The sequence below is a fragment of the Diadema setosum genome, chromosome 13, assembly GCF_964275005.1.
Source record: "Diadema setosum chromosome 13, eeDiaSeto1, whole genome shotgun sequence".
Lineage (NCBI taxonomy): Eukaryota > Metazoa > Echinodermata > Echinoidea > Diadematoida > Diadematidae > Diadema > Diadema setosum.
This window is the reverse complement of record NC_092697.1, coordinates 19,068,364-19,080,496: the sequence shown is the minus strand read 5'-3', so window position 1 is coordinate 19,080,496 and position 12,133 is coordinate 19,068,364.

Below are 12,133 nucleotides of genomic sequence, written 5' to 3'. Positions count from 1 at the left end.
AAAATACAGCCAAAAACGGCAGTTCTTGGACTGTAAAATGTCAAGATTTTCAAGCTCGCTTGCTTCACTCGCTCGCATTCAATTGTTATGCCATTCTCCTGATGTTGCTGCCAGTAATTGCCAGCAGTTGCACCCGGTGCGCCCCCCCTTAATTTCCAAAAAAAAAAAAAAAAAAATACAGCCACAAACGGCAGTTTTTGGACTGTAAAATGCCAAAATTTTCAAACTCGCTCGCATTTAATCGCTACACCATTCTCCTGATGTGCTGCCAATGATTGACAGCAGTTGCGCCCGGTGCGGCGCCCGGTGCGGCACCCCTTACTTCCCAAAGCGAAGAAGTATATCTACAAACGGCAGTTTTTAGACTGTAAAAGTATTATGTCAAAATTTTCAAGCTCGCTCGCTCCGCTCGCTCGCATTTAATCGCTATGCCATTCTCCTGATGTTGCTGCCAGTGATTGACAGCAGTTGCGCCGGTGTGCCCCCCCTTAGTTTCCAATAAAATACAGCCACAAACGGCAGTTTTTGGACAGTAAAATGTCAAAATTTTCAATGTAAAAAGATTTCACCGTGGGAGGGGGAAACCCCCCTACCATACCCTCCCCCTTGCTTGCTTCGCTCCCTCACGATCTCATAACCGCTCCTCCTAAGATCAAATCCTGTCTACGCCGGTGATAGGCCCCACTATTTAGTAGGCCTTCGCAGTGATGTCGCACAGGCGGAGCAAGAGCTGAAATACCACGATTTAGTAATTCAATAATATATTGTGAATATTTCATTTTCTATTGGGTTTTTTAAAGAAAAAACACAAAAATTTCACCAAACGTGTGCACCAGATCGCTGAATTTCAGGTCTTAAAATGCAAAATCTTCCTCGTGTGGGAGAGGGATACACCCCCCCCCCATACACACCCTCGTTCGGTCGCTCCGCTCCCTCTCACAGATATTTCAAAAACAAACTGATTTTCCGCCGCAAGTCATTTGACAAGCAAAAAAAAAGCAACAACAAGAACAAAAATTCTTCATATTTTTGCTGCCATTCTCCTCCCACTTCATATTTCTGCAAAAGAGTGGGATATCCGATCCCTGTAAAGTGTGTGTGTGTGTGGGGGGGGGGGCACAAAGCTTCCCCCCCCCCCCCCCCCAAGGCTGCGCCGGTCCGGTTATGGGCTTGTGATCGTGGTGATGGTGACCATCCCCCCCACTCCTCAGTACGGATTTACGCCGTTGCATGCACCAGTACCATAGATTCACTTTACTTTCTTATGTCCAGTCATGGCAGTACGATTTAGATACAGGCGTATCTCTCAAGAAGACAGGGAAAGAATCATAGAAGCATTTGAGGGTAATAACCTTGACAAATAATTGATGGCTAGAGCTGATCCAAGAACTTTATTCATAATGATAATTTACGAAATATAGATAGCACCCACCAAATGAAAATAATGAAACATGCAGATGAAAGAGATATATAATTACGGTGTAAATTGAAACCTCCTCTCAATTAATGTCAAAACAAACAAGATTAATGTATCTGTGAATGAAATCGAATGCTATCGAACATTTTAAACACATACACATATTTTGAAAGTACTATTGCAAAGTGATATCAGCATAAAGAATGAATACGAAAATATGAAATGCTAAGATGCTTGCAAACACTACATATGATGAATGAAAATGGAAAAAAAAAGGAATAAATGCATTAACGTGTCTGCTAAATTGACTGCAGTAAATGCGAAATTGGATGCTCAAGAATGAATTCGAATGAACGAGCGCAGCGTATACGTGATCACGTGACTATATCATGCTAAATTGAATGAACGATTTGCAAAATGGTGCTTGTCTTACGAATTTGAACTGAAAAAGTGCTGATTCGAATGATGTTAAATGTACTTTGAATGCCCCAAAATGAATTTGAATGAAAAGATTATAAAATTGAAATACCAAACATGCCATCCAGGCTAAATTGTGCTAAATTGAATGCACAAATTAGGAATTGGACTGAAAAAAGTGCGAAATTGGCCGGGAAAACCTATAATATCACCGCAAATCTTTCAATAAAGAAGTGAAGCAACGTTCTACACGAATGCAGCCTGATCTAGAAGAGGAAACTTCGTGGGTACGAAAATTTCAATATCAGAAGGAAATAACAGTGTACTGAGTTGCGACGCGCTATGGTTCCAAAACACTATCCATTTTGGACTTACGGTGACTCTAAAAGAATCTGGTTACCTTTGAGTTGAATGAACATGATCAATACAGTAAGGTTCTGATTACTGACGTAAATACACCTCGACACCAAGCATTGATTTGATTATACGTGATAATCTTCGATCAACGATAACAGTAAACGCACACACACACACACACACACACAACACATGTGATATAAGTATTTGGTAATAAGGTGTAAAGACTGTTGCCGTTTCGCAGTATGCTGTTCCAAAAACTTTCACGAGACGTTTACTTAGTTAAGACAACAAGACTTAGAAACTTCGATGTTAGAAGCACGCATGTAAATGATAAATGTCGCTCACTTTTGTCATTGTCACGTAAATCAATATCATAAATTGCCCACAGACAGTTTCTGTGTGAAGTATATTTGAAACATTGTGCTCTATCGCAGCCGCAACCTCGCTTAGTGTTCCTTTGTTGTTTGTCTCTATATGTTTTGTGGTCCCAATCCTTGGCATGTAAGAGATCTCGTATCTACTGGTAATCGAATCGCCACAGAAAAGTGACAACATAGCATGGGTAAGCGGTTCTGAAATGACTGCAGCGTATTAAAATGGAAAGTGCTCTGTCGACTTTGTGCAATATCCTTGACAGCTCTGTCTTGATATTTTTTATTGAAATCTTCCCAAAACGTCTTACGTCTTATTTACAGAATTACCGCGATCACAGTAGTAAACTTGACAATCTGTCTGTCAATTTTCAGCCTAACGACGTTCAAACTAACCGAAACAGGTCACTCATGGCGTGAAATCATCCAAAGATTCCCATCCAATGAATCTTACACAATACATAGGACGCATTCGTCTGGAAGACGAGACTGAAATAGGGAAACAACAACTTGTTCAGGCAATGACGCCCGTACAAACCAATGCACGATATGTAGTTGCGCCAAATACGTCGTCTGCGTTGGTGGACAACATATCCGCCCCAAAAGTCAGGCACATTTGAGCACAATGATGCTTGTGCAAACATGTTAAATAAGTTCCCTGGAAAATTCACTTGTTTATCCATTAGTAAGTCGCAACAAAGCTTGCAGTGTATACTTCAATGTGTGTGCTATTACATTTTACGAATACAGAGCATTAGTCTATCGCTGTGCACTTTCTGCAAAAAGTGTCTGTGTTAATGAGGTAAAGAAGCCTTCCCCCCTTTTTTTGGGGGGGGGTGAGAGAGAGCGCTTTGCTTACCTCTTTCAGAAAGCAGGGGGATTATATTACCCTTATCATTTGTCAATAACAATTCGAGTGAATGTGTACTTTCTTTTTTTTTTGTAAAATTGCATTTTTTTTTCTCTATCAGTCTATGGGGCCTATTTGTTTATAACCGTTCTTCTCTTCTCTTTTTTTTTTCATTCAGCGATGGCTGCACCAAAACTTTGACAATATGTAACTTTTCAGCGAATTGTCCGATTTTCTTCAAACTTTCACTAAGTGTTTATGCGTTCTACTGCTATTGCTGCTGCATTCACTTAATTCACTTGTATATTTGGGTTTCATTCCCTTTACTACGGAAGAGATTGATATCCTGGTGGCACAACAACATGCCACACATTTTGACAAAATCACCACCACCAATGATATCAAACTTAAAGTAACAAAAACTTTATTCTTCCCTCGCCTCACACGGCATCGTCCCAGTCACGTTTTGATCCATCTTTTTTTTTTTTCAACATGGTCCGACAGGCCACATCCACTTCGCACAAAAGCGCATTCATGACACCTTCGAAAGAATCGATGCAAAAATATGCGAGGAAATCTTCGCAAATGTAGACATAATTCAATTCTTTTCCACGATGCATGATTTATTGTTTGATTTCTTTGTATCTATTTGGATGCATTTATTTCCTCACAAAAAAAAAAAGGGCGAGAAAGAAAAGGAAAAAAAGCGCACGATTCCTTTCCATAACGTATGATTTATTGTACGATTCCTGGAAGCTGTATCCAAGTCACGAAGGAATTTTGTAATAAGTTGCGGATAATATTGTATCCCACCAAATGCTGATATTAATCTGAAGTATATTATATAGTCTACTTGAAATACATGGTTGTAAAGGATAATGAAAAACATGAAGTTATTATTCGAGTTGAATGCTGCCTAACAATCCATGTCGTATAGCAAATTATGCAGTCAATATCTGATAAACTTATGTCCTTCTGAGTGCCTTGAAAAGAACACTTACAATGATATACTTTCAAAATGGATGTCTGCATAAAATGATGCCGAACAGCCGCATGTGATGTTGTAAATTGCAGTTTTGCGATATACTTTTTTTTTAATTTATTTAGCAGGAAGAGCAAATGTGCATGAAGTCTTGAAGACGAGAAAGCAATGTTACAAATCGAAGTGCCCGACCGTATCGTTTTGTCATACAGCCTACTGCGTAGGCCCCATTATGTAATGTCATTGGCCTAGTGCCTAGCTCGTGGACCGTAAAGTTCGTGGTCCTATTTTTATTGATGTCGAGCTCATGGGCCTTTTTTCCCAGTGTTGGACTCGTGGGTCTTCTTTGCCTAGTGTCTAGCTCAGGAGCTGTATGACTCGTGGGCTATATGACTCGTGGTTGCATGACTCGTGGACTGTATGATTCGTGGGTGTCGTGCTCGTGACGTGCACCCAAGTAAATCACCCTCATTTCGGGGTTTTTTCCACAGAACGATGACGCACACAGACAGGCATAGTTCTTCGTCCGCCTTTAATTCTCTCTCACTATCTCGTGTCACTCGTTGCACGTTTCGTCATCTTCGAAAATGTGAGTTCAATGAAATTGTTTACACTTCTTCTGATCAGGCTGTAAACTGCAATGCACAGCGGATTCCTGCACTGTCACTACGTCATCATGAACAGGTACTCTCGTCATATCCAAGGGCGGTTTGTCAAGTCGACCACCGAGTCAAGATCAACACAAAGGGCGAATTCTCCTGAGAGGTCGGAAATCATCTAATAGATAGTGACGTATCGACTTTCGGAAGTGATGTAATATTCTCTCCGCCACTTTCGTCTTCAGCGTATTTTATGTACTGGACATACAAATGCATACATACCCATACAAAAAGGGATATTCTTACAAAAAAAAAAATAAGGATAAATAATTATGATAACAACGATTATTACAGCGTGCGATTACTGTGACGATCACATGTAACCATTATGCGATAGCCAAAATGATTGGCGTCATATTCTGAGTATACTTATCACAGCTGCGAGTACTAGGACACCGACGTTAAGAAACAAAATATGCATAAAATCAATAATGGAAATGGAGCCATAGATAAGTATACGCTCCTCGCTTCCCCGGAAATGTAGTTGAAATATGACGCATGACTTTTTGCCCCTCGGATTTTCAGGAAATGACGCTCAAAAAGTACGAACTCTATGACCTTGTACATTTACATCATCAACAATGGCATTCAGTTATGACGTCATTGATGTCAATTACGGATGCATTCAGTGATTATCATGACAAAAAATGTGGGACTCTGTAATCGATCTGCCCCTCTGTTCTGTCTGACGAAGGTGGGCGGAGAAATCAGTGTAATCCCGGTATGTGATTGATATAGGGCCTACATTGCGTCATTATGTCGACACAGCTGTATCCTCCTTTTATGATGATGAAAAATAGAAAACAGTGTATGCTGTTTTACATAATGCAATTGAAATCATCATACGGCGAATCTAAACGTTTCAGCTATTAGCCCTAGATACCCTGACAGAACACGAGGCTAATTTTGTTTTGTTTTTTTCTTAGAAATATTTTTTTTCAAAAAAAAATAATTTACGAATGAAATTCACTATACAAAATATGTAATACGAGATGATATACAAGATATATAATATGAGATGACATACTGACAATTACACAAACAATCTAAATGATATTCCACCCGTTATGACATGCAAAACCTGAACACGAGACTAGCCACGCTCCTTGGCAACGCTGTGTCACGTGGGACGAACAAGAATAACGAATGTTGTATCATTGTCTCGTTAACCACAAGGACTACTGTGCGTTATTCAATCCATCTTAGAATATTACAAAATTATATTGGTGTTAAACTCAATACGTTTCCACTTTGTTGTAGCACTATTAGGTGGCTTTAATCGCACTTTATTGTATATTTACTACGTGAGATAATTATAAGTCAAATCTCGATTATTGCGCTATCCATGGAATGGGATACTCTACATAGCTGCAAAGCAGTTAGAAAAAAAAAATGCGAACAATAGAACTGAAAATCAAATTAACGCCATGAATACCTGACATTCATTGCAATACAAAATTCCAACACAATGAGTACAGCTGTATTTCAGCGCAATTCAGACAACAGGTCAGGGAACTATTCCACAAAATCCTGGTGATGCCACCCAATGAAGAATAATTAGTGTTCAAAAGACAGGTACGAGTAACGAGTGTTATTAGAATAACACGACCGGGACACTCCTTCGGAGGCGGACTTCGAATGCAACTCAGCACGCTTTGCTTGCGTCGAAGCCGTCGTGACGATCTTCTAAGTTGTCCATAGTTTTCTTCGATTTGTTGTTATTGTTGAAAGTGCCTGCCATTATTAGCGTATTCATTTTCAGTTGGCTGCATTCGATTGAGGCGATGTCAGGAAACCAAACACGCGACTCTCTGGAATAAGTACGGTTAGTTGTGAAAACAAAATGACACAGGTTCTTTAGATAAATATCGCCTTCTGCCGACAAGTTACTTTATATGGAAATCCCCAGTGGATGGAACGTTGTTCTACTTTCTTCATTAAAAATCACTTACATGGGCAATATTTGCAAAAATTGCATATCAACATCAGTGAAGGCGAGCGTAGAATATACAACATCATTCTGAGTCTCATTAAACAAGTTGAGGTAACGCCCTTTCATCTAAGGTAGATGTTGACTCAATGAAGGAGGTTCAAGAGGTGGAATCCCAACAGACTTATATTCCTTTGATCCCACACTTGGTGCTGCCACTCAAAAATATGTGAAATATATGTTAAACTGGATCTGCCTCACAGATCGGGAAAGGCGTGCACGTCACGAGTTCGACGCCCAAGAGTCATACAGCCCATGAGCTCGACAATAGGCAAAAAAGGTCCATGAGTTCTTTTTTTTTTCCAATGTCGAACTCGTGGGCCGTATGACTCGTGAGTGTTGGTCTTGTGGGATGACCCTAGGGAGACAGTTGATTCACGTCTTATTGCATAACTTTCAGTCACTATCTATTAAAGAAAAAAGTCTTTATGACGGTAATTACTCTTCGCAATTTCTACAGATGAGCGGCAGATAATATTATGGATATAGGGAATAGAAAAGAAATTGTTGAAGATTACTGAACATTGTTGAAACGGTGACAATAATTTTATGGTCAATAATGTGACATATCACGTTATAAAGATCTATACAGCTCAGATTTACACTTTTGCTCATTTTTTGTTGTTGACGGAATTGACTTTTGTTTTATATGCTTTAGGTGAAATTCCATTTCATTTAATATACAAATAAGCAAAATATACTGGCTAATATGCTTTTTCTCAGATTAAACACGGCTCCCATATTCTACCAGTTTTGCGCCAGCCTTTCTCTTTTAAGTATAGCAATACGTGTCAGACATATCTCAAGCGTGGTCTAGAGATCTATGTTTGTCAGCTTCAGGATCTGCACTGAGCTTTGAATAACAAAACCGATGTTGACTTACCAGCATCGTGGTAAAGTGCAATTCCACATCATGCCCAAGTTAATTCAATAAATCAAACGATCAAGGCAGACGAACAGAATGGTTGGTGGTTTTATCGAAATTGGACATTAGAACACACAGGCAAAGTAGAAGAGGTACTAATGCCATCAATAGGGGCCGCGGAAGGGGGGGGGGGGAAATGTCGGCAAATTGGAAAAAAAAATTTCTTTCAAAAAGATTGAAAAAGAAGAAACAACATCCATGACTTTCCGAAGGTTCTGACCTTAAATTCTTCCCCTCTAAATGTTAAAGTGGAGATTCCATTGACCCCTTTACCATAACCTCCCTTTAAAAAAAAAGAAACAAAGAAAAAGTTCCTTTGCGTCTGATCACCACACAAGCCTGTCATGGGACTGTTCCTGTGATGCATTATATTGTTATTTTGTTAAGTTCAAGCGAATGCATCCATTTCACCCAGAATGTTATGATTTTGTGAATATTCTAATAAAAAAAAAAAGACAACAAATCCTTTATATCCGCTAGAAATGCATAAGGTTCCGAAACTGGTATATTTAACGCTCTTTAAATCACGCATTAATATTGCAATAGACATTGGGAGTATCGGCCTCAGAGTGATCCAATCAAAAATGTAACGACGAGCAGCCTCTTGTGTCCGAAGATGGTCAAAAGAATCCTGATATTATTACATGTAATGTCTATATTTCCTTTATAAAATACCTGTTGGGATAAGAAAGTAGAACGAATCACAGACGTAGATCAAAACGTAATCAAAACTTGATCTGACTTGACTAATTTTCCTGCGATTGGAATCCTTTACACGCTTTAGTCATACTGGAATGGCAGCCGCATTCAGCGTGTTACTTCCATGATGATAGTCAGGTTTTAACTAACATAATATGCAAGTTTTATGTTTTCCTTTCTAACAATGGATCTTCTGACAACCCCAAAGCTTGCCCGAGGTTTGCCCGACGTAGCAACAACCAATGTATGCAAACTGCATTCCAAGTATTGAAAAGTGATTTTGAGGTACACGTTGATAGAATAAGACGTTACTAGGTCAGGATAGAAGAAACATCTTTGACGTTTAATATTAGTGAACCGGGCTGTTGGGTAGCTCATTATTACTCGAAGTCACCACGTAGATGGCGCTCTAGAACACGGAATTATATTCTGACATCCAAGTGTTGATGGACGTCATTTTTTATCAGTCATGTACATTTCCCATAAACACAACTCGACACAGTCGTATGATAATTTTGTTACAGAAGTTTACTGCTACAGAAAAACAAGGATTGTTCATGAAATTGCTGGTCTCTTAGATTTTTATGGCTACTATCAACCACTATTCACCATGTGTTCACGGCGCCGAGAGTGACCCCGTATACGCACAACGCACAGGCTACAAACAGAAGCAACATAGCTAAATCACTACCTGCAACGGGCTTTAACAAAACAAAAAAGTTTTTTTTTTTTTTCATCCAAAAATTATCAACAATTACACCAAATACATTTTCTGCTCACTATTAGCACGACTTCCGTTCCTACTCTTACGAAGTATTTTTAGAACAGTCATATAAATACATAATACTTTTTTTTTCGCGTTCAGAGCCAATTCCTTAGCAAAACGGGAAATGAAGGCAACAAAACCAAAGAAATGTACTTTTGTCAATTAACTGAAAAAAAGTTTTAGAGGAAAATACACGTTATGCGATTATTATTATTTTTTTTTAAGGGGAGAGAAAGAGACATTTGTTTAATTCATAAACACACCCAAAGAACTAGAATGCGAAAATGTTTTCGCATTCTAGTTGCATTTCAGGATGTGCACTGTATATGTATATGTGTATTTTCTACATTTCCTGTACATGTATCGCACTACCCGCCGGGTGCGCTCATATTCCAGGGTCCCGTTGCATAAAATTTTTTTAGCAACCTTAGAAAATTCTGGTTGGGATTTGCCCAACCTGAATTTTTTAAGGTTGCTAATCTAAGAATGTAAAATCCGTTGCATAAAAACTCTGGTTGGGAGCTTCCAACCGGAATTTTGTGATTTCAACCAGAAAAAAATCCGGTTGGAGTTTTATGCAACGGGCCCCAGGTATAGCCGCCATTATAACCTGAAACGTAGCAATCATAATTACAGGGAACTACATCTACAAGGATCGTGAATATCGATCTGATATTTTTGAGTGAGCGTAACATGTGGTATTATAGTATATGGATAATTATCTCACGTCTATTTTGGCATTGATACTGTGTGTTAGTCTCTTTGCCAGGGACTTTTTAACAGTGTGTGCAATGCTACGGGGTTTTCAGTAGCAATTGACACCCAAAGCACACTACTGTATAGGGTTTAAAGAACGTCTGTGTGTGTCTCCATGTATAAAGCCCAATGAAACAGCCGTTCGACTTATTCTTGCAACAGATGTGAATAAATAAAAAATGAAATAGCTAAAAACTTATAGTCATGCTTAAGTAGCTTATCTGTTCCTAAACATTAGAAAAATCAACCAAGGATGCCATCAGATGAAAAGTGGCTTTCAGTTTTGTATGCGATAAACAGCTTGGAAATTGCGGGATCCATCAATTCGGATGCGAAGAAAGTCGACATCACCAATCAAACAAGATAAGAGAGGAGCTAGAGTACAAACCTTGTGGTACTGGTAGCTCTGGTGCAATCATCGGTATGCATACACTCAAAGTAAACAACGTTCCCAATTGAATGTATACTAACATGCATATTACCTTCTCAACGTCAGAAGGCAGACCTACAGCAAGTGGCAGAAAGAGAAATGCAGTTGTACCCCATAAATCACCTTAAGAAAACGACACCAGTTATTTTTTACTGATTGCATGAAATGTTGTTTTGACAATCGCACTCGGTCTCTAAGGATAAACAACATTGTTGTACACGCAAAGCGATATGGCATCAATGTACGAGTATGTTCTATGATTGATCTTGATCGTGTGCATATTATGTATAGTGTCAATGACCCGTCGTATAAGGTTTGCACCTTCTTTTTCCAACCTTAAATCCAAGTAACCAAGGGTGAAAAGAAAAAAAGTTTCAGAGAACCAAGAAAACAAATCCACAACGTATCAACCAACCGTCAACAATGAAGCAAGGAAACAAGCACGACATATCTTCCCTTTAAAAAAATGCATGGCAAATAGAATTAACATCTAATGCCTATAATTACAGAATTTACCATGCAAATTTGTCTTTCAAAGTGGAATGTGTTCTGATTAGTAAGATTTTCAGAACAAAATAAAAATGCCCATTTGTGACATTTTCTTTTCCCGTAGGCCTACGAACAATGGGGATAGTTTTAAGGCAAAAAGCATCATTAATAGCCTTGACATAATGTGAGCGTGGTTAATATATCACTGTGTAGTGTAACGAGATACATCATATTTTGAATTCCATATCTTTTTTTTTATCTCCTTGACCTATATCTTAAGGAAATTCTCTGCTTTGTTTACAAGCACAATGTGTTGCTTCACAGCTTTTACTCAAGTTAACTGAAAATGGCTTGGGGTTACCCTGCTCACATCTGAACTAGTCGTTTCCTGGCTGTTCCTATAATCATTCCAATTATAGAATTTTACAATACAACTGCAAACATCTTCAAGTGTGAAGAGGTCCCTCAGCTATACCACAGTGAATAATGACTCACAACTAAATGCTACAGCTCTGTTGTGATGACATACAGTATGTCAAAAACAATACCATCTGATTTCTGCATTGATAACTTTCAATATGATTAAACTGTCTGAATGCAATTTCAGGGTCTAAAAATATAACATCTTACCTCTCTATTTTGCAGAAAACCCCATTCAATTTGGTTAAGTGGTTCACAGAGAAATGTGGATTGTTGTAAAGCATGTCATGGGTCTGTTTCTTCCAAGCTTAGCACTACGATGCTTTTGGAGCTAAATATTAATGTGTGAACACAGTGGACAGAACTTGGGGGGGGGGGGGGATTCCTGACATGCTCTACATGTACAAAGATCTTCATTTCTCTGTGACCACTGAAGCAAATTGGATGGGGTTTTCTGTAAGATGTGGGTAATAAGTTATAGTTTCATACCCTGAAATTGAATTTGGATTGATTCAGTATTTTTAAGGTTATCGTTGCAGAGGGTTCCCTTGTGATTTATTTAGGGGACATTTGGTACAGCTCTAATGTAAGGCACTTACAGT